At 51.2% G+C, this 20,017-nt stretch overlaps 1 protein-coding gene across 1 annotated transcript in view; it reads right to left on the bottom strand.

Annotated features, from left to right (window-relative positions):
* Positions 1-20,017, bottom strand: part of LOC306651164 (uncharacterized protein) — a gene marked incomplete at its 5' end in the record, with an annotated part of 82,242 nt that overhangs the window by 247 nt on the left and 61,978 nt on the right. The gene's annotated exons all lie outside the window — the stretch shown is intronic.

The raw sequence follows: 20,017 nt of genomic DNA, 5'->3' as shown, positions 1-20,017 counted from the left end.
ATAAAGAAGACAAGGCAGTGGTCCCGTCCCCTCGGCTGGCCCTGTCGCGCATCCCACCGCATCCTGGTAGGAAATTCTTACTCAGTACTGAATCCGAGCCATGCACCTTCCCTTAGCAGATATCAGCAAGAACGTTGCTGGCCTCAACTTTCCCTGCACACCCTGTCAGCTGGACCCAAGCCCAACACTGAAGAAGTTCTCAACAAGTCACTGTCGAACGAACACAAATCCCTCAAGGTTCAAAGGATGGCGTGTAGACAGCTGTGGACATGCACCTACCAGGAAGCAATCCCCCTCCGTTGCTTACAAGTTGGTCAAGGGATGCGTAACGTTTCCCAAACGTTCAAGGGGATCCTCTTTGTCCCTTAAGAGCATAGGCGTGGATCTCTCAAAGTGTTTCCATTCTGGGGGGAACTGGAAGCCTACATCCAGGCCCACGTGGCTTCAGATGCCACAAAAGGTACATCACCTCATGGAAGCAGGGTCGGCTTGGGACATTAACGCTAACTGGCGTACTTAGGTGGAAGCATGTACCGGCATCGTTCACCTCCCAGAATCTGAACGTCCTTGTAAATCGCTAAACAAGATGGCGCCTTCCCAAAGCATGCCATGTTTTGGTCGCTTGGAGAAACCATTCATAATTACAAGGGTTGACACCTTTCCTCTAGATTTCTGTGCCCAGAGGGTTTAATTCTTCATAGGGCACCTTCTGCAAAGAACTGAGGGTGCATTTGAATAACACTCCTTCTAAACCGGGAAGAAACCCACTTTCAAAGGCTCGCCATCTTGATTTTTCTGGACATGGATGATTTGATGATCATCAGATAAACCAGTGTTCTTTTGATAGTCGATGGTGTCGTGCACCAGTAAAGTGTACAATAAAAGTGAATGGCCTCTCAGAGATGAAAAGTGAATGGCCTCTTAGAGATGAAAAGTGAATGGCCTCTTAGAGATGAAAAGTGAATGGCCGCTTAGGAGTCCCTTCATGTATGTGTGTGTATTTATTTTTTTACAGTGCTAGAAATTGAACCCAAAGGTGCTGTACCACGGAGCAACATCCCCATTCCTTGTGGGATAGGAGCTCACAAATTAGCTGAGGCTGACTTCCAACTTGAGATCCTCCTGCCTCAGCCTCCTGAGTCACTGGGATTATAGGCCTGCACCCCCACGCCCAAGTAAATGACATTATTTAACTCAAAAGTAGACAAAGGCGTTCATAAGGACCTTCGCGGTTATTCTGAGCATTGGTGGACTGAAGGATGAGTCTGTAGTTCATTTAGCTGATCTGAGGAGCAAACTACGTCAACAGCTATTTCTGCCAACAATAAAAATGTATCAGACAGAGGTGGATCTATCACCAGGGGGTGGAGGGGGTGTTCCATAGTGCCCACCATCCTAGACAGAGTTCATCAGAGTCGAGTGGAAATGTACTCAAAATCAGGAGAGTAACTCAGTAAGTGGACAACAGCCTCCCATCGCATGGCTGACGTTTGGGCTTGCTTCTATCTTTGAATCCTTTCACTTTCAACTCTAGCAACCGGGGCCCTGGGATGTTCCCTTCTGTGGCTGAGGGAGGGTCACTGGGTAAACGTGGGTCCCATGTGCTTCATGAGGCCGTGCAGAGCAGCCAGTGAGGCTACAAGTAACAGGTGCACCGCACAGAAAAGACTCTACAGGAGTCCAACCTGGTCAGAGGACGCCTGGGCGGAGCCCCTGTGAGTGTGGAGCAGGCTGTGCAGTTGCTCAGTTAAGTTCCTCGGGCCTCGCGTATCGGTGCAACGCTTGGGATGACGGGAGATGGTCTATTCAGGGTGGTATCTGATGGCTGGAAGGCAGGTCTCAATAAATGACGAATTCAGAAGGTGGATTTCTCCCAGGGCTTTAAAGCCAACTGCAGGGGGAATTCGGACCCTCTACCTAAGTCCCGCCATACGACGTGGAAGTGCATATCTGCAGGACCCAGGTGGCTTGACACTGCCCGGGGTGAGCCACGCCTGGGCTCCGTGCCTGGAATCGTTTGGCCAAGTCTAAGCCCGCACCCCACAAGGTTCTGACAGACGGCGGAGATGATGGACCCGTCGTTAGAAGAGGAAGCACCTAAATATTCTCCAAGGATTCCCGGAGGACGCGATTTCCCCAGGGGAGAACCATTGGTCTAAGCCATCCTGCAAAGCAATATGGCGGCCATGGACACGACATGTCTGTGAGGCCAATTCAATGACACCATCAGGGCTGCTCCGTGGGTACATTCAGAAGGACGTACCTAGACACGTCACTTTGCATACTTGGCCACATTTGGATTTTTAGCACCGGAAGAAACGTTCACGTTTGATCAACGTAAGTTTCACAGACTGGAGAGGATTTCCTCCAGGACGAGATGTCGTAGATCCCTGCACAGGGACACAGATGGATCACTGAGGGACAGGGAGACTTTTCACTTTCCCCACATTTACATCTTTAATGTTCGGGACCCTAAAAGTGGAGGCGAGAAGGGGAATCCCCAGACATGGAAGGAGGAGAGAGAAGGTCATGAAAACAGCAAACTCCGTAACGTCACCGAACGTACACAGGTCGGGTCGCACAAAGCCCAGGTTCGTCTAGACTGGTATTTTGAAAGGATGGATGAGTCAGCTGGGCACTGTGAGGTGACTCTGCATGACAGTGTTTCTGCCCGAGAGGGCGACTAACCAAAAAAACCATCAACGGCTTGACCTTTTTTTCTTTAATGCAACATCCTTCTCTCCCAAGAGGGTAGCTCGGGAGCTCGGCTGCCGGCCAGAGGCACCAGGAAGACCCGCCATTTCTTGCATTCATTCAGAGCGCTGTGGGGAAAACTGCAGGAGCCAAATACGCGTCCCTGCCACATCATGGCGCAGGTATACCCATCCTTCTGCACTAGGTACTAAGAAAGCCGGGAGCGGCGATTCCCAAGAGCATGGGACATCGCAGAAACCATCTCCCTTTGTTTCTGGTGGGAACACCAATATTTCATGGAAGCCGTGAGTCCTTCCCTCTGACACTCACAGCCCAGGGCACCTGTTAGCTGGCTGAGGAATCTCCTCCCTCTGCAGGAGCACACACACATGCACACACATACGCACACACACCCACACATGCACACACGCATGCACACACACCCACACACATAGAGATGCACGCACACACACACGCACACACACCCACACATGCACACACACATACATGCACACACATTCACACACATGCATGCACACGTACACATGCGCACATGCACACACACATGCATGCACACACGCACACACACCCACACATGCACACACACATGCACACACACCCACACACATACAGAGATGCACGCACACACACACGCACACACACCCACACATGCACACACATACATGCACACACATTCACACACATGCATGCACACGTACACATGCGCACATGCACACACACATGCATGCACACACGCACACACATGCACACGCACACACACCCACATGCACACACACCCACACTTGCACACACACATGCACACACATGCACACACTCACCTGCACACACCCACATGCACACATGCACACACATGCATGCACACACACATGCACACACACATGCACACACAAACACACACATGCACACATACACACCCACACTTGCACACATATGTACACGCACACACATGCACACCCACACTTGCACACTCACATATGCACACGCACCCACACTTGCACACACACATGCACATGCACACACGTGCACACACATGCACACGCACACACGTGCACACACACCCACACTCGCACACACACACATGCACACACACACACACCCAACGCACACACACACTCCATCCCTATCCAAGACTCCCTCAGTGCCAAGTCTGCCAGTGGATCTAGTTTAGAACCTACTCCTCTGGATCTTGATTTCTTCTCCTACATGAGCAAGGTCACCCTCCATGCTGCCTTCTGTCTGATCTTAAAGTTCTTTGCACACCGCCCCTCTGTCAGCTCTAACCAATCTAAAAAACAGATCCCATCAAAATTCTACCATTAATGTTTTGGGGGGTACCGGGGGTTGACTTTAGGGGTGCTCGGCCTCTGAGCCCCCTCCCCAGCCCTATTTTGTATTTTATTTAGAGACAGGGTCTCACTGAGTTGCTGAGGGTCTCACCATGGCTGAGGCTGGCTTTGGACTCCAGATCCTCCTGCCTCAGCCTCTTCAGCCACTGGGATGGCCATACTTGGCAAAATTCCACCATTTTGAACTATGATGTTCAGCGATGCATTACGTAATCGGAGAGTGAAATGCAGGCCAACTGTACCAAAGGAAAGGTCATCTTCCACCACGCTAGGGCTGCTGGCCATACCCACCCCACTGGCCCCCTCGGCATTTCGGAGAGTCAGGAACACACTGCACCGTGATGGCGGGAACCAGGACTTTCAACGGGAATCAAGGGAAGGAAGATAGTACGTAGCTGAGTCAACAGGACAGGAGCTGCACACTCGAATTGAGGTGGGGACAGACTTTGAACACCACGCCAAGTAGTCCATAAAAAATCGATATTGTACCTTACGAAGATACCGTGAAGACCCTGAGCCTCTGATGAAAGTATTCATTGCAAAGTTCAAAGCTTCAGTTTCTGCACGGGGACGGACACCAAGCCGAAGCCTCCACAGGGACTTGCTCTTCTCTTTCTCCCACAACTTCCAAACCATTTCCGTATCTACAGCCAGGAATCTGCAAACATCCCAAAACCCTGTGTGGAGGTCTGTTGCCGAACTCAGTCATGCATCCTGACGGTCGACGGTCGGTTTCCGAGCAGACGGTTACTTGGAAATCTTCGGATGCTCTTAAAAAATCCAATTCTCCAGCATCCACCCCCAAATGGTTCCACGCTTTTGGCTCACAACGCGATAACCAACGATTTTCCAGGAACTCAGGTGCACGCCACACCGTCTGCCCCTCGATTCCGCTTCCGCAAAGACCTCAGCTCTAGGGGGCGGGGAGTTTCACCCAGCTGGTGAAAACCGGTGCATGGATTTTGCAATGAAATTCTGGATTACAGAGAAGCCCACGGCACAGAAACACAAGGAAGTCCCCTCTGATCCACAGCGGACGGGGCTCAAGACCCCCAGGGGTTGCCCCAGACTGCAGATGGTACTGAAGCCTACAGAGACTCGACTTTCCCATCATCCATCTATAACGAAGTTTAAGGAATTAATCAGACACAGTAAGAAATGAACACGCGCGAATAATAAATAGAATGATCATAAACAGGGATTCTGATGAAAGCTACATGCACGTGATCTTCTTCTCTCACTGTATTCTCTTCGACCTTCGTCTCCTGACGGCGGGGGATGAAACTCTGCAGGAAGGGTGCGTGCCGAGAGCGCTAAGCGTGTGAGCTAGGATGAGGGTCCCTACTGAGGAATCAAAGGTTATCTGAAAGCAAGACAATGTCAGTCCGGCTGACATGCAGGAAAACCACGGAGGAGAGTCACAGGAGGGTACTGTATACCTTGTGGATACGCTGGACCAAGGGATCCCTCGAGCAGGATGGGGGGAAGACGTTATCATGCTAGTCAGAACGAGGCACCATTTAAGACATGAATTAATTACTTCTGGAACGTTTGACTTTTAAGTGTTTTCGGACTGCAGAAGCCCTGGGGCCACTACGAGTGTCCAAAGTCTAACTGCCGATACAGGGAGAAGATCCTTCGGCAGACAGATGCCTGGTCGCACGGAGAGACATGCAGACCGACATTTATACAGTCACACAGCAAATACACACGTACCAATGAACAAAAGCGACGTTCATAAACAGAAGTATGAAGAACAAACGCTCGATGGAAAGAAAATGCTTCCCAAAATAATGCAAAATTAAGACGCTGTTGAGGGTGAGGGTCAAAATGGGAAAATGTCAAAAACAGAAGGTGGATCTCCCGAGAAGGCAGACTGTGTGCTTTGGAGGGTCTGGAAGTAAAATCAGACCACACGTCGCTTCGAGCTGCGCGTCCTGGAACAGAAAACGGCATCTCCATAGCAGACTGGGGATGACGGACGGGTCAGAGGCGGAGGGGAGGGAACCAGCCCGCAGGACGCGCTCGGGGCCGCCCCCGGTCCATCTCGGTGACTCAGAAGGGACCTGCACGTGCACGCTTTCCCGCCTGGTTTTTCCGGCTGATTATTTTACGGGCCAAAGTGAACGGAGAGACGCGGGCTGGTCTGCACCTTTCCCCGCGGGTAGGTTTTCCTGCAGGATTGAAGCAGCCTGGATTTTTCACACAGAAGGGACGACATAAACGGCTCCCTCCGAGGTCGGCTTACCAGGCCGAGGGACAGGCCATCCGGCCACAGGCTACGTAAGAGGCTCCAAGGTCCAGACGGGGCTGGTGAGGACGGAGCCCAGCGCACAGGGCCAGGCGCCGCCTCGGTCGCTTGGGAGCCAGGTGACCTTGGCCACCTTGCTTGGCACCTTGGGCTTCACCACCCTCAAATGCAAAAGAACAACATGGACTCTTGGTCCAAGTGACCTCCGAAGCTGCTTTCAGCTAGGAGAGACCTGATCCCAGAGACGGGCACTGGCCAAGAGAGGACAGGAAAGAGAAAGAGCGCAGGGGAGCAGAGCCGTCCACCTGTGCCTCACGCTCTGTGCTGCAGGCTGTGCCGATTACATGTCATACATAAAGGAGCCCGAGAGTTCCGGATGAGAGCGGCTATACACACGCAAGTCCACACGCACAGCACACACGACACACACGCGTGTGCATACATAGGGAGGCACATACATGCGCGCATACACACAGTGCTCACGTATGCACACAGAATTAATTCACATTAGTCATCATACATACATATAGTGCATAGTATGAACCTAGTATAGATAATGTGCAGACACAATTTACACGGTAACGTTTTATCAGGTCACATGTGTGTGTATACACCCAAACTAAGGTCCGAATACATAGAAATATGAATACTACATATATTTATTATGTGATATACGATTTTAGGAATATATTTTAGAAAGAAGTCCAATAACTTAATATTACAGTAGCTAGGGTGTGTTTGCATATACATGCATCTGTATATACACATGTTATACATACGCACATATATACTTCATATCAGTTTTTATGTATTGGAACCACATATATGTGTGTGTCTGTGTGTATATATATGTATTATCAAAATAATTGAGAAAAGACAGCCTGTTCAACAAATGGTTCTGGGAAAATGGAAATCCATATGCGGTAAAGCGCAATTGAACCCTTGTCTCTCACCCGGCACAAAACTCAACTCAAAAAGGATCAAGGACCTCGGAATTAGACCAGAGACCCTGCTCCAAATAGAAGAAAAAGTAGACACAAATCTTCATCATGTCGGCTTTGGACCAGATTCCTCAACAAGACCCCTGGACTGCAAGAAATCCAAGTAAGAGTCAATAAATGGGATGGATTCAAACGAAAAAGCTTTTTCTCAGCAAAGGAAACCATCCATAATGTGAAAAGAGACCCCACAGAGTGTGGGGAAGCTTCCCCACGTGAACTTCAGAGAGAGCATTCGCCTCCAAAACTTATAAAGAACTTACAAAACTTGACACCAGAAACACAAAGCACATAATCAATAAGTGGGCCAAGGAACTGGAGAGACAGACACTTGACAGAAGAGGACATACAGGCGATTAGTAAATATATGAAAGAGTGTTCAACATCTCTAGTGACCTGAGAAATGCAAATTAAAACAACTCTAAGATTCCATCTCACCCCAATCAGGATGGCTGTGATCAAGAAGACCAGCAACGATAAGTGTTGGCAAGGACGTGGGGAAAAGGTCCACTCACACATTGCTGGAATGCAAAAGGGTGCAGCCACTCTGGAAAGCAGTGTAGAGATTCCTCAGGAAACTTGGAATGGACCCACCATCTGACCCAGCTATCCCACTCCTTGGTTTATACCCAAAGGACTTAAAATCAGCACCCTTCAGTGACACAGCCACATGCATGTTTATAGCAGCTCAATTCACAATAGCTAAACTATGGGACCAACCTAGGTGCCCTTCAAAAGGTGAATGGACAAAGAAAATGTGGTATATATACACCATGGAATATTACTCAGCCTTGAAAAAGAATGAAATGATGGCATTTGCTGGTCAATGGATGGAGCTGGAGATCATCATGCTCAGTGAGATAAGCCAAACCCAAAAAACCAAAAGCCTCAATGTTTTCTCTGATATGCAGAAGTTAATTCACAATGGTGGGGGAAGGATAGGGGAGAATAGAGGTACTTTAGATCAGGTAGAGGGAGTGACGGGAGGGAACGGTGTGGGGTAGGAAGGACTGTAGAGTGAACAGACGTGATGACAGCTGTCACTCAGGGACGCAGTCGTGAAAAGCGAGTTTTTTTTTTTTTCTTGTCCTTTTTTTTTAATGCCCTTGGCTGGCTTCTGGCAAAGTCAAGGACGCCCGATTTTAAAGGCAGCAGATCGAGTGCGGGGAGTTCTTTCCCTAACCCTTCCACAAACGGCATAAGCAATGCCAGCCGGCCACCAGTGCTAACAGCGCCTCTTCGAGAAGAACCTTCTGGAAGCCATTACCAGGTGGGCTGGGATGACCTTGAGGACCTGAACAGGTATCGAAGGCACGGGGCCAACTCCTTCCTCCAGGGAAGAATTCAAGTCTGGGTTTGGCCAAAGGCCCTCCATTGACGGATTGCACGTGCAGCCTGGACTCAGTCGGCCAGACCCAGTGGGTGCCCAGAGCAGGGGGTGCAGGGGCTGCAGAGCTTGGATAGCGGGAGGTTCACGTGGAGAAGCTCGCGTGCGCACAGCCAGCTGGAAGACCCCAGCAGACACCAGCCTGGGCCACGCTGTTACGTGCGGCTCAGGTGGTAGGATGCCCGCCTCGCGGGCTCAGGACCCTGGGTTCAACCACCAGCACCACAGAAAATAAGTAAAGAAATAAAAACCGTGCTACGTGCATCTCCAACGTTCACAGCGTCTGCTGGTGAAATATCTTTAATCAATTTATTTTATCTGTTCTCACGAGTTGCACCTGACTGCAGAAGGCATTCATGCATTTCGATAGCTCATCCGTAAACGGAGGGTCGCCCGCCATTTTTCTGATGGGCCGTGTTGCAGGATCACGTGGGTCAGGCAGTCCTACCATGAGCCCTTGCAAACTCCTTCTCTAAGGCGACCGTCTCTCCGATACCAAAACCAGACCAGGACCCATCAAGGGAAGAGAACTTCAGACCAAAATGCCCGATGAACACGGTTGCAAAAACTCTCAGTAAAATCCCGGCAACTCGCACACACAGAGTGGGGCTCATCCCAGGGACGCAGGGTTGGATCAAGTTCCGGAAACCAATGAACGGATCCGTCACGGCCACAGACGTCAACACGAGAATCACGTGGTCATCTCAATAGACGCCGAGAAAGCAATTGGGCAAAACCCAGCACCCTTCCTGTTCAGAACCCTAGATAAGGGGGGGTCGTAGGAACGCAGCTCAGGGTCGAAAAGGCCATCTGTGCCCAACCCAAGGCCCAGATTATTCTGAATGGAAGAGAATGGGAAGCATTCCCTCTAAAAACCGGAACACGCAGAGACGCATGCCCTGTATCCTGAAGTCGCTCTTCCCGAGTGACGTTCGCTGACAGGTGACACTCCCCGCTCAGGCTTTTCCGAGGGAGCAGAGCCAGCAGAACTGACGGGCTGGGCAGCTTACGAGGTGTAGGGCTTCGGGTGACGGAGGAGCTCAGGTCCCGAGTTCAGTGCTGCAGAAGGGCCTCCACAGGCAGGCCAGAGGCTGGGGCTTGCAGCTCCCGCATCCACCGTTCCCCCAGGTGCTGCCTCCGCATCCCCAGAGGAGACACGAGGGCGAATCAGAGGCCGCGGAGAATCAGAGCCCTTGGGGTGAAGGTCACTGAGACCCGACCTTCTGTCTTTTTGTTCTCCAAGTCGCTGCTGAGGGGCAGGGGGCTCCCCTCCAAAAGGCGTGCGGGTCCCGTTAGCATGAGGACGGGAAGGAACCCGGGTTGGATGGAGGAGCAGGACTCGGCATCATTGCTGAACCAAGAGAGGCCACGAGGGTCAATTCAAGGACACGCGTCAGGGACAGAAGGACCTTCCTGAAAGTCTCCCTCCAAAGACCCACAAATGCTTTCAGAAGGCAAAATCCCGCAGAAGGAGGGTGTGTCCACCCCACCAGCAGCAAACGACCATTGATCATGGTGGGGAGGACACGCGGCTACTTTAGGTCTTGTTCAATCAGGAGGGGAAGGAGCATCGCCCACGTGTTGGCGTACGGGTACGAGAGGGCTCCTTAGCCACCTGTGTCCGCCAGCGTTTCAGCTGCTGTGGAGAAAGGACCGTCCAGAACAACCGCAGAGGAGGAAGAGTTGACGTGGGGGCTCAGGGTTTCCGAGGTCTCAGTCCACGGACAACAGCCTCCATTCCTCGAGGCTCGAGGTGAGGCTGAACATCATGGCGGAGAAGATGGCGGAGGGAAGCAGCTGCCCTGGTGACCAGGAAGCAAAGGGAGAGACTCCGCTCTCCAGATACAAAACATATACCCCATAGCCAGGTCCCCAGTGCCCACCTCCTCCAGCCTCGCCCCACCTGCCTCCAGTGACCGCCCAGTTACTCCCACCAGGGACTCATTCCCTGATCAGGTGAAGGCTGGGACCCAGTCACTTCTCCACAAACCTTCTCGCACTGTCTCACACGCAAGCTTCTGGGGGACACCCCACATCCTAACCCCAACACCGTCTTTGTGGATGACCTCTGTGCAACCTGAGGCCGCCACACCCTGACCGCCCGTGTAGCCCGAAGCCGCCTAACCAGGAGACTATCAGGAAGACCGGGTCTTCTCCGTGCAGGAAATCCAACACCCACCCTGTGTCACTTCTGTAGGACAATAGGGATCATGTCCAAGGCCAGCTCTCTCCCCTCTAGGGAGATCGGGGCGACTACACTGGAAAACCATCACTAAATGCCAGACAGATTCGTGGAGAACGAGGTCAGGGCCATACTGCATCCTGAATCCTGCAAATCAGCAGGAAAAGGGATGGTCGGAAGCAGCAGCGTGTCATGAACGTGGCATCAGAGGCTGACCCTGTTCTGGAAAGCCCAGGGACGGGAGTCCCAGAGATGCACAAGAATTCACGGAGGTGCTGAGCACCCTGCTGCTTCTCCAGCCGCCTCCCCTGCCCAGCCACCACCCCCACGCCCCGTGAGCAAGGGACAGAAGGAGGAAGTGTCCTGAGCACGTCACCCTGGAAGGAATGACGTATCGGCCAGGGTCAGCATGTGGTCTGGTGTCCCCCAGGATTCCTGGTGGTGACATCTGATCCCCAACGTGGAACCTGGTTCCATACTGTTCAGAAGTGGGGCCTCAGGCAGCCATGGGCCTGCATGAGGTCTTCAGGGTGGGAATCCTGGAGTCACAGCGAGGGACAGGGACCAGCGGAGACGGGCACACCTTCTGCCCCTTTGCTTGGGATGCTCTGCACCAGCTTAGGACTCTGCCAGTAAGAAGGTCACAGGTGGCCAGACGGGACCTCCATCATGGGTGACCAGATGGGACCTCCATCATGGATGACCAGATGGGACCTCCGTCATGGGTGGCCAGAAGGGACCTCCGTCATGGGTGGCCAGATAGGACCTCCGTCATGGGTGGCCAGATAGGACCTCCGTCATGGGTGGCCAGATAGGACCTCCGTCATGGGGTGGCCAGAAGGGACCTCCATCATAGGTGGCCAGAAAGGACCTCCGTCATGGGTGGCCAGAAGGGACCTCCATCATGGGTGGCCAGATGGGACCTCCGTCATGGATGACCAGATGGGACTTCCGTCATGGGTGGCCAGAAGGGACCTCCATCATGGGTGGCCAGATAGGACCTCCGTAATGGGTGGCCAGATAGGACCTCCGTCATGGGGTGGCCAGAAGGGACCTCCATCATAGGTGGCCAGAAAGGACCTCCGTCATGGGTGGCCAGGAGGGACCTCCATCATGGGTGGCCAGATGGGACCTCCGTCATGGATGACCAGATGGGACCTCCGTCATGGGTGGCCAGAAGGGACCTCCATCATGGGTGGCTAGATAGGACCTCCGTCATGGGTGACCTGATAGGACCTCCGTCATGGATGACCATATGGGATCTCCATCATGGGTGGCCAGATAGGACCTCCGTCATGGATGACCAGATGGGATCTCCGTCATGGGTGGCCAGAAGGGACCTCCGCCATGGGTGGCCAGATAGGAACTCCGTCATGGGTGACCTGATAGGACCTCCGTCATGGATGACCAGATGGGATCTCCATCATGGGTGGCCAGACAGGACCCCCTCACCTTGGACCTCAAGAACCGTGAGCCACAACAATGTTCTGTCCCTTAAAACTCACCCTGGGCTGTACCATGGGCAATGGATATGGACCTTCCCTTCCTGTGAGGGTCTCTGATTTGCCGCTCGGGATTCCTAAGCTGCCCTGGGTCCCTTGAAACCTTCCCTCTGGATCTTTTTAAACACCCCTTCCTGCAGAGGTAAGGATATAAAAAAGTGGATTTTGTTCTCTGTTTTTGCAGATGTCACAGATTTTATGCAATTAGTGCTTTTCTTGGCTATTTTCAGACCTCTGATTAAGAGCTATTCTTTCACCTTGGTCTCCTCCTCGTAACCCAATTAAACCCAATTAGATCCTCTGCCGGGGGCTCCATTTCCCACGCTGAATTATCCCTCCACACGCGTCCGCGACCGCACTCTTCCATTGGCCGGCCCCGGACGGTGTGGGGCTGAGGAGCTGAGGTGCACGCAGAGAAACCTTAACGGCGACAAGGTCTCATGGGGCACATTCTCCCGGGTGAAAGCCACCATCAGGGCATGGGCCCTTTGAAGAATCCCTTGTCTTGCTGGGACTCCCAGTGTTGGATCCCCACCAGGCTGAGGGAGGCAGAAGGTTTGGAGGCTGAACCTCTAAAACGATTTGCCTCTCCACCGGGTGCCCTTTGGATTAATTAGGTCACTGGGAAAACGGGCTGGATTTGTGGTGGGACCCAGATGCTCATTTTCAAGCCGCTGGTTCCAGTCTGTCTGGACGGGTTTTCTTCAAGGCTGGGCTTGTGAGTGTGGAGAGAAGAGGGGGAGGCTGAGGGGGTGCACATGTGTCCTACGGTGCATTAGGACTTCACGGCTGTGACTGAACACCTGACAGGAACCACCGAGAAGAGCAAAGATTTACTGTCGTGGTTTCAGCGAAGTCAGTCCCTGATGGCTTGGCTCCGAGGCAGAACCATCATGGCGGAAGGGGAGGACAGAAAGCTTCTTCGCTCATGGAGCCAGGCAGGAGAGAGGAGGAGAGAAAGAGAGAGACAGAGAGCGGGAGGGAGAGCCAGCCAGGGACGAGAGTTAGTCCCAAAGGCACAACCCCAGCGACCTGCTTCTCCAGCCAAGACCCACCTGCCCACAGAGACCACCAAGTAGCCATCAATGGATTCGGACAGAAAATGGATTAATCCACTGACAAGGACAGAGTCCCACCAATGTCGAAACACCTCTGAACCAAGTCACGTGCCTTCAGACATGACTTTCTGGGGACATTTCAGCACCAAACCGTAACAGTACCTTAAAATCACTAACAAGACCTCGGCAAGTCGCCATGTTGACTTTGTTTATTTCAAAAGATCCAGAACTCCAGGGAATTTCCTGAAAGAACAGTGACCGTTCACGAGCTTCAAGGTCACTCCATGAGGGCCTCTGAGATGCAGCCTCATGAGACGCTTCTCCACCAGATGGTCCCTTCTCGGGGACACTGACTGGATTTTCAGACGCCAGGGAAGGTCCCTGACGCAGGAGGAAGAGAGGCAGCTCCCACACCGAGGGAAGGGAGGAGGAAGCTCCTCTGAGATGCCATCTGAGGACCACCCTCAGGAGGAGACCACATCAGACACGCCACCTGGCGGGGTTCTGATGAGTTACCCTCAGGACGCAAGTGAGTCCACTTGCATCACCACTTTTGCTTTTGGAGGCCACCGGCTTCTCCTCCAGCAACAGATGTGCAGCCTGGGACGTGAGGTCCACACACCGCCTGGAGCAGAGGAGGCAGCAGGTCCACGGTGCGGACGCAGCGCAGGGAAACGAAGAGCCGAAGCTAGAGGACAACCCGCGTCAGTACGAACCCGGCTGCCTCCACCTGAGCAGTCAGGAGAGGCCACGTCGCAGTGGGAGAGAGCCTCCAACCCAAGCCTTCCTGACCACGGGGCGACTTGTGGAGGCGGGAGCTACGTTCCCAGCCCTGGAGCCGAAGGGCACGCTGAGGTGGCACCTGCAGAATGCACGGGGCTCTTCCCCGGCCACGGAGGCTCACGTCGACAGCCTCAGAAAACAGGAACCGAGGACGCTGTATTCCATCCAACCTCACGCGCCATTCCAGGATCTGGAGAAACGAGAACAACGAAACGGGAGCAGAGCCATTGATGGGGACAACTGGCTCCCGTGGGACCAGAGAGGCACAGCACCAAGGGAACACTGTGTGGCTCTGCTCAAGACAGAGGAAAGGAAGCCAAACGGAAAATGGGAAGAGGCGGGGAAGCGCGTCTTGGCTTCTGCATCCCACACGGTTCACAGGAAAACACGGGCGTGCTCCATGGAAACCCTGGCACTTTTCAGAAGCCCCACATCTCTGCGGAGAGATCAGGCGCGAGATTTTGGACGCAGGCGTGCGAGCGACCTGGGTCTGCGGTTCTCAAACTCTCCTTCATGTGAGCATCTGCAGAAAATGTCACTCTAATGTGACTGACAGCTTGGAGACGCTGGAGGAAACACACAGCCTGGGTTTTTCCGTCTTCGCCGGGTGAGTCCAGCAGGCAGGCTAGTTTGAGAAGTGGTGTCCTCAGAAGGACACTTTCCTGCCCCTCCACACAACCTGGTCTCACTTTTTCTTGTGGAATAAATGTGTTTCAACAAAGAAGCACGAGGAGGAAGCCTCTCAGGGCAGCCCAGAAGCAGAAACAGCGAGAGAACCAGGAGCCGGGGACAGGATATAGTCCTCAAGGGATCCCCACGAACCGCTTCCTCCTGCCATGCCCAAGCTGGCCACGGTTATTACCCAGCAGCAAGTTCAAATTACGAATCCATCAAAGGGATTGACGGACTGACATGCTTGGAGCTCTCCCATCTGATCTCCCCCCGCTGAACATTCCTACATTGACACGCGAGATTTTCAGGGGACACCTCGAGTCCAAACCATAGAATTCCAGGTACCCCTGGAATCCTAGCAACCTGGAAGGCTGGCTGAGGCGGGAGGATCTCTAGTTCCTGGTCAACCTCAACAACTTAGTGAGACCCTGTCTCAAGAGAAAATTCTAAAAAGGGCTGAGGAAGTAGCTCGGTCACAGAGCACCCCTGGGTTCACTCCACAGTACTGACGGAAAGGAAAGGAAAGCAAAACTCTGAGCTCCATCTAAACGCTGATCAATGTTATTTTTCAAAAATTTTATTTTTTTCTAATGAGTTGCTCATGGCTAGCATGCATGGATGCATTTTGACAGATCATCCATAAATAGAGTATCATCTCCCATTTTTCTGATGGTACATGTTGCAGGATCACATGGTCATGCAACCGGTTACATTTTTCATGGTATATTATTATAGAATATTATCTAAAAATTATTTATGGGTACCAACCACCCTCTGGCCCTCTTCCCTTCTAGTTCCCCAATATAGTCATGAAGCCATTTTGGTTATCTCGCTATTCCATGTTAACTTTATTGTCACAGTGGAGCTAACGATCATCACTCAGGAGCCAAGTGTAATATGCTGATTATAATTAATCTGAAGACAATCACCACCTCACATTCTCAGTTTCATGCTTTCTGTTTGTCTCCTGCCCCAATTTTTCTTAATGTTCCAAGAGAAATAAAGCTAGTCTCAATTGCTATTTGTAGGGTATTAGATGCCTCTTCCTTTTCTTTAGATTCCCCTAAAGTCTCCTCCCAAGATGCACGCAGCACTCAACGGGACCTGAGCTCTTTCAGCTCTCTGCTGTTCAAGGCCACGGCTTCTTAGCCTCAATGTCTTTGCATTCATTATTCATTGTGCTAGTGGGAGGCACACATCATCAATCAGAGTGTGTTGGGAGAAAGGTTGTACAGAAAAGCTCTCAGAACCATCTCCTCCAGGAAATGGAAGATATGGATAACTTAACCGGGGTATGTTCTGAGAAACGTTTCCTTAGGTGATTTGCTTGATCTGCATGAGGAGTAGTGCCCTCACGAAGTCTAAGACATCTACCAGCTCACTGTGTGGTATGATCTTATGGGTCCACTGTGGCACAGACAAACCATCCTTGATCACAGCATCACTGTAGGAAACGTGACTCTGCCTTTCTGAAATTTCAACCAGGTGTTTCTTTCCCATTTGCTGTGAGGGGCCTCTATGGTGCACCTTACAGCCTGGAACCTTGATCTTTTAGTTCTGAGAACATTAAAAAAACTTGAGCATAAGTCATTTCTGGTTCTTTGCTTTCTGGTCAATCATTGTTTTGAAATACTCTGTGGGTGTCAGATTCCCAGATTGAGCCTTACTGTTCCTTACTGGCAATCCTTTTATTTCTGTCTCATTGTGGAAGATAGTCCTACTCAATTTCCAACACCATCTTTAAACTTGGCAATCACATTACACATCTACCAAAATCCTATACTGATTTTTAAATAGTTACATCTTTTCTTGGTGCATTATAATTATGCATAATCATGGGATTCCTCATGCCACATGAACAGATGCACATAATTTAATTTGATCAATCTCATTGTCCAGTATCTTCCCATAAATTCCATCTTTATTTATGGATCGGTACTTTATATCATTGCCTACAAGTTACGAATTACAGAGTTTGGTTTTACTTTTCAGGTTCCTGTTTTTGTTTGTGATTGGTACTCTATTATATCCAGATAAGATGTTTTCTCCCCAACATTTTTTATGTTTCTTACTGGAAGCATCTTTTTTTTTTATTGTAAACAAATGGGATACATGCTGTTTCTCTTTGAACATGGAGTAACAGCATACCATTTGCATAATCATACATTCACATAGGGTAATGTGGTTTAATTCATTCTGTTATTTTTTTCTCCCCCCCCACCCCTCTTTTCCCTCTACACATTCCCTCTTTCCTCCATTCTTGCCCCCCTCCCACCCCCCATTATGTGTCATCATCTGCTTATCAGCAAGATCATTCGTCTTTTGTATTTTTGAGATTGGCTTATCTCACTTAGCATGATATTCTCCAATTTCATCCATTTGCCTGCAAATGCCATAATTTTATTATTCTTTATAGCTGAGTAATATTCCATTGTATATATATACCACAGTTTCTTTATCCACTCATCAATTGAAGGGCATCTAGGTTGGTTCCACAATCTGGCTATTGTGAATTGAGCAGCTATGAACATTGATGTGGCTGTATCTCTGTAGTATGCTGATTTTAAGTCCTTTGGGTATAGGGCGAGGAGTGGGATAGCTGGGTCAAATGGTGGGTCCATTCCAAGTTTGGAAGCATCTTTAAATTACCCAGGGAGTGGGCCTGTCTTTTCTCTCTACTCATGAGTATGGGCCGGCTGGCTTCCTCCCTCAACTGGTGGACATTTGGCTCAATCAAGGAGTAATTCATTCAAATGGCTTTCAAACACCATTGAAGAAATTCACCTCCTTCAAGTTCAGTTTACCATGGAAAGGATCGTCCAATATACACTGGCCGAAAGGCTAAGACTTGGCGCTCCTACGAGAGGAGAGAGGAAATAGGTACTAACTTGCCTTTTCTAGGAAGAGTGTGTATAGTTCTCTCCATTTCCCATCTGATGCTGACTCAGCTTGCTGAAAGGGACCTCCCTAGGTCCTTCTTCCAAGAGTATATTATGCTCCCTTCAAAGTACATTTTTTTTTTCCTGCACAATAAGGTGAAGTTTGACCACACCAACTGGAGACCTGAATTCTTACAAAGCTCAACACAGCGTGAGAGTTTTCCAGTGCATTCTTTTTTGAATAGGGTGTTGGTGGCGCTGCTGGGACTCAAACCCAGGGCCTAATGCATGTCGGGAAAGTGCACGACCACTGAGCTCCAGCCTCAGCCCGTACGATCTTCTTTAAAGAGCGAGTTTCATGAAACAATGCCCCAAAGCATGGAGTAGAGACCGAGAGCCAACCCACTGTGAAGGTCCAGACATGGACTACATTGGTGTTATGGTTTGGATCACAGATGTCCCCAAAAAGCACCCGCGTTCACGCAGGAATGTTCAGGGATGAAACGTCTGGACGGGAGCTGTCAGTTAACCAGTCCGTGTTAATTCGAATGGAATGACTGGGTGGTAACTTTAGCAAGAGGGATAAGGCTAGAGGAGGCTGGTCACTGGGGACATACCCTACAGGATCCTAACTTATCCCATAGAACCTCCTATTGGGTCTTTTCTTTCTAGGCACCGTGAGCTGACAAGCCCCTCTGCCAGGCCCTTCCACCATTTTGTTCTGCCTCACCTTGAGCCCAGAGCTATGGAGTCTGCTAACCATGGACTGGACCTCTGAAACCATGAGTTCACATAAACCAGGCAGTAACTCAAGGCAGGTGGAGTGTGGCTGGAGGAGGTGGGTCACTGGGGACATCCCTTGGGGACTATGTCCTGTCCCTGGCTCCTTGGGGACTATGTCCTGTCCCTGGCTCCTTGGGGACTCTATCCTGTCCCTGGCTCCTTGGGGACTATATCCTGTCCCTGGCTCCTTGGGGACTCTATCCTGTCCCTGGCTCCTTGGGGACTCTATCCTGTCCCTGGCTCCTTGGGGACTATATCCTGTCCCTGGCTCCTTGGGGTTTATATCTTGTCCCTGGTGAGCAGAGCTCTCTCTGCTTCCTGGTGCCACATCCTGAGCTGCTCTCCTCCTCCAGGCCCTTCCGCCATGTTGTTCTGCCTCACCTTGGGCCAGAGCCATGGAGTCAGCCCACCATGGACTGAGACTCTAAAACCATGAGCCCAAATAAACCAGGGTAACTCAAGGCACGTGGGTGTGGCTGGAGGAGCTGGGTCACTGGGGACATGCCTTGGGGACTATATCCTGTCCCTGGCTCCTTGGGGACTATATCCTGTCCCTGGCTCCTTGGGGACTATATCCTGTCCCTGGCTCCATGGGGTTTATATCTGGTCCCTGGTGAGCAGAGCTCTCTCTGCTTCCTGGTGCCACGTCCTGAGCTGCTCTCCTCCTCCAGGCCCTTCCGCCATTTTGTTCTGCCTCACCTTGGGCCAGAGCCATGGAGTTGGCCCACCATGGACTAAACCTCTGAAACCACGAGCCCCATATAAACTTCTCCTTCTCTACGTTGGTCTTGTCAGTTATTCTCATCACGGTGACACAAAGCTGACTAACACAACTGGCCATTCTCCAGCTCTGAGCTTTGCTCAAGGAATTTCCTGGCTTTCCTGGCTAATTACCACCCGATTCCCTCAAGCCCCCAGGGTGTGACTCTGCGGTTCTCCATTCTTCCCCAAGGCTTACCGTGGCCCGACTACCTCTGTTCCACCCAGGAGTCTTTGAAGTACAATGAAGAGAGAATCTCACTGAAACCGGAACATCAAAGCCACTGATTTGCATTTGCTCTTCCCATGAAATCTGAGTAAAGTCAATGGATACGCTAAAGGACGACCAGGAATAGTGACACGCAATGACGCTCTTTACAAAATCCAATGCAATGGATTGAATATAGTTAGAGTATGTCCCCAAGGGTTCATCCTGGGTGGGTCCTCAGCATGGAGATGTTGGGAGAGCAGATCTTGAAGAGGTGGACCTTTAGGTGGAAGGCAGTTTCTCTGGACGCCACCCTGCGAAGGGATCTTGGGACCTCAGTGTCTCTGACTTCCTCTTTCCAAGGTGTGACCTCTTTCTCCCACAAAAACTCCTGCCACCCTCACTGAGCATCTGGCCAGAGCTCAGCCAAGGCCAACGTCATGCCTCCTGAGCCTCCTGAACTATGAGCTGACTAAACCTCTTTACTTCATAAC

The sequence above is a fragment of the Sciurus vulgaris genome (assembly GCF_902686455.1).
Source record: "Sciurus vulgaris genome assembly, chromosome: X".
Classification (NCBI taxonomy): Eukaryota; Metazoa; Chordata; class Mammalia; order Rodentia; family Sciuridae; genus Sciurus; species Sciurus vulgaris.
This window is presented reverse-complemented; position numbering and strand designations above follow the sequence as displayed.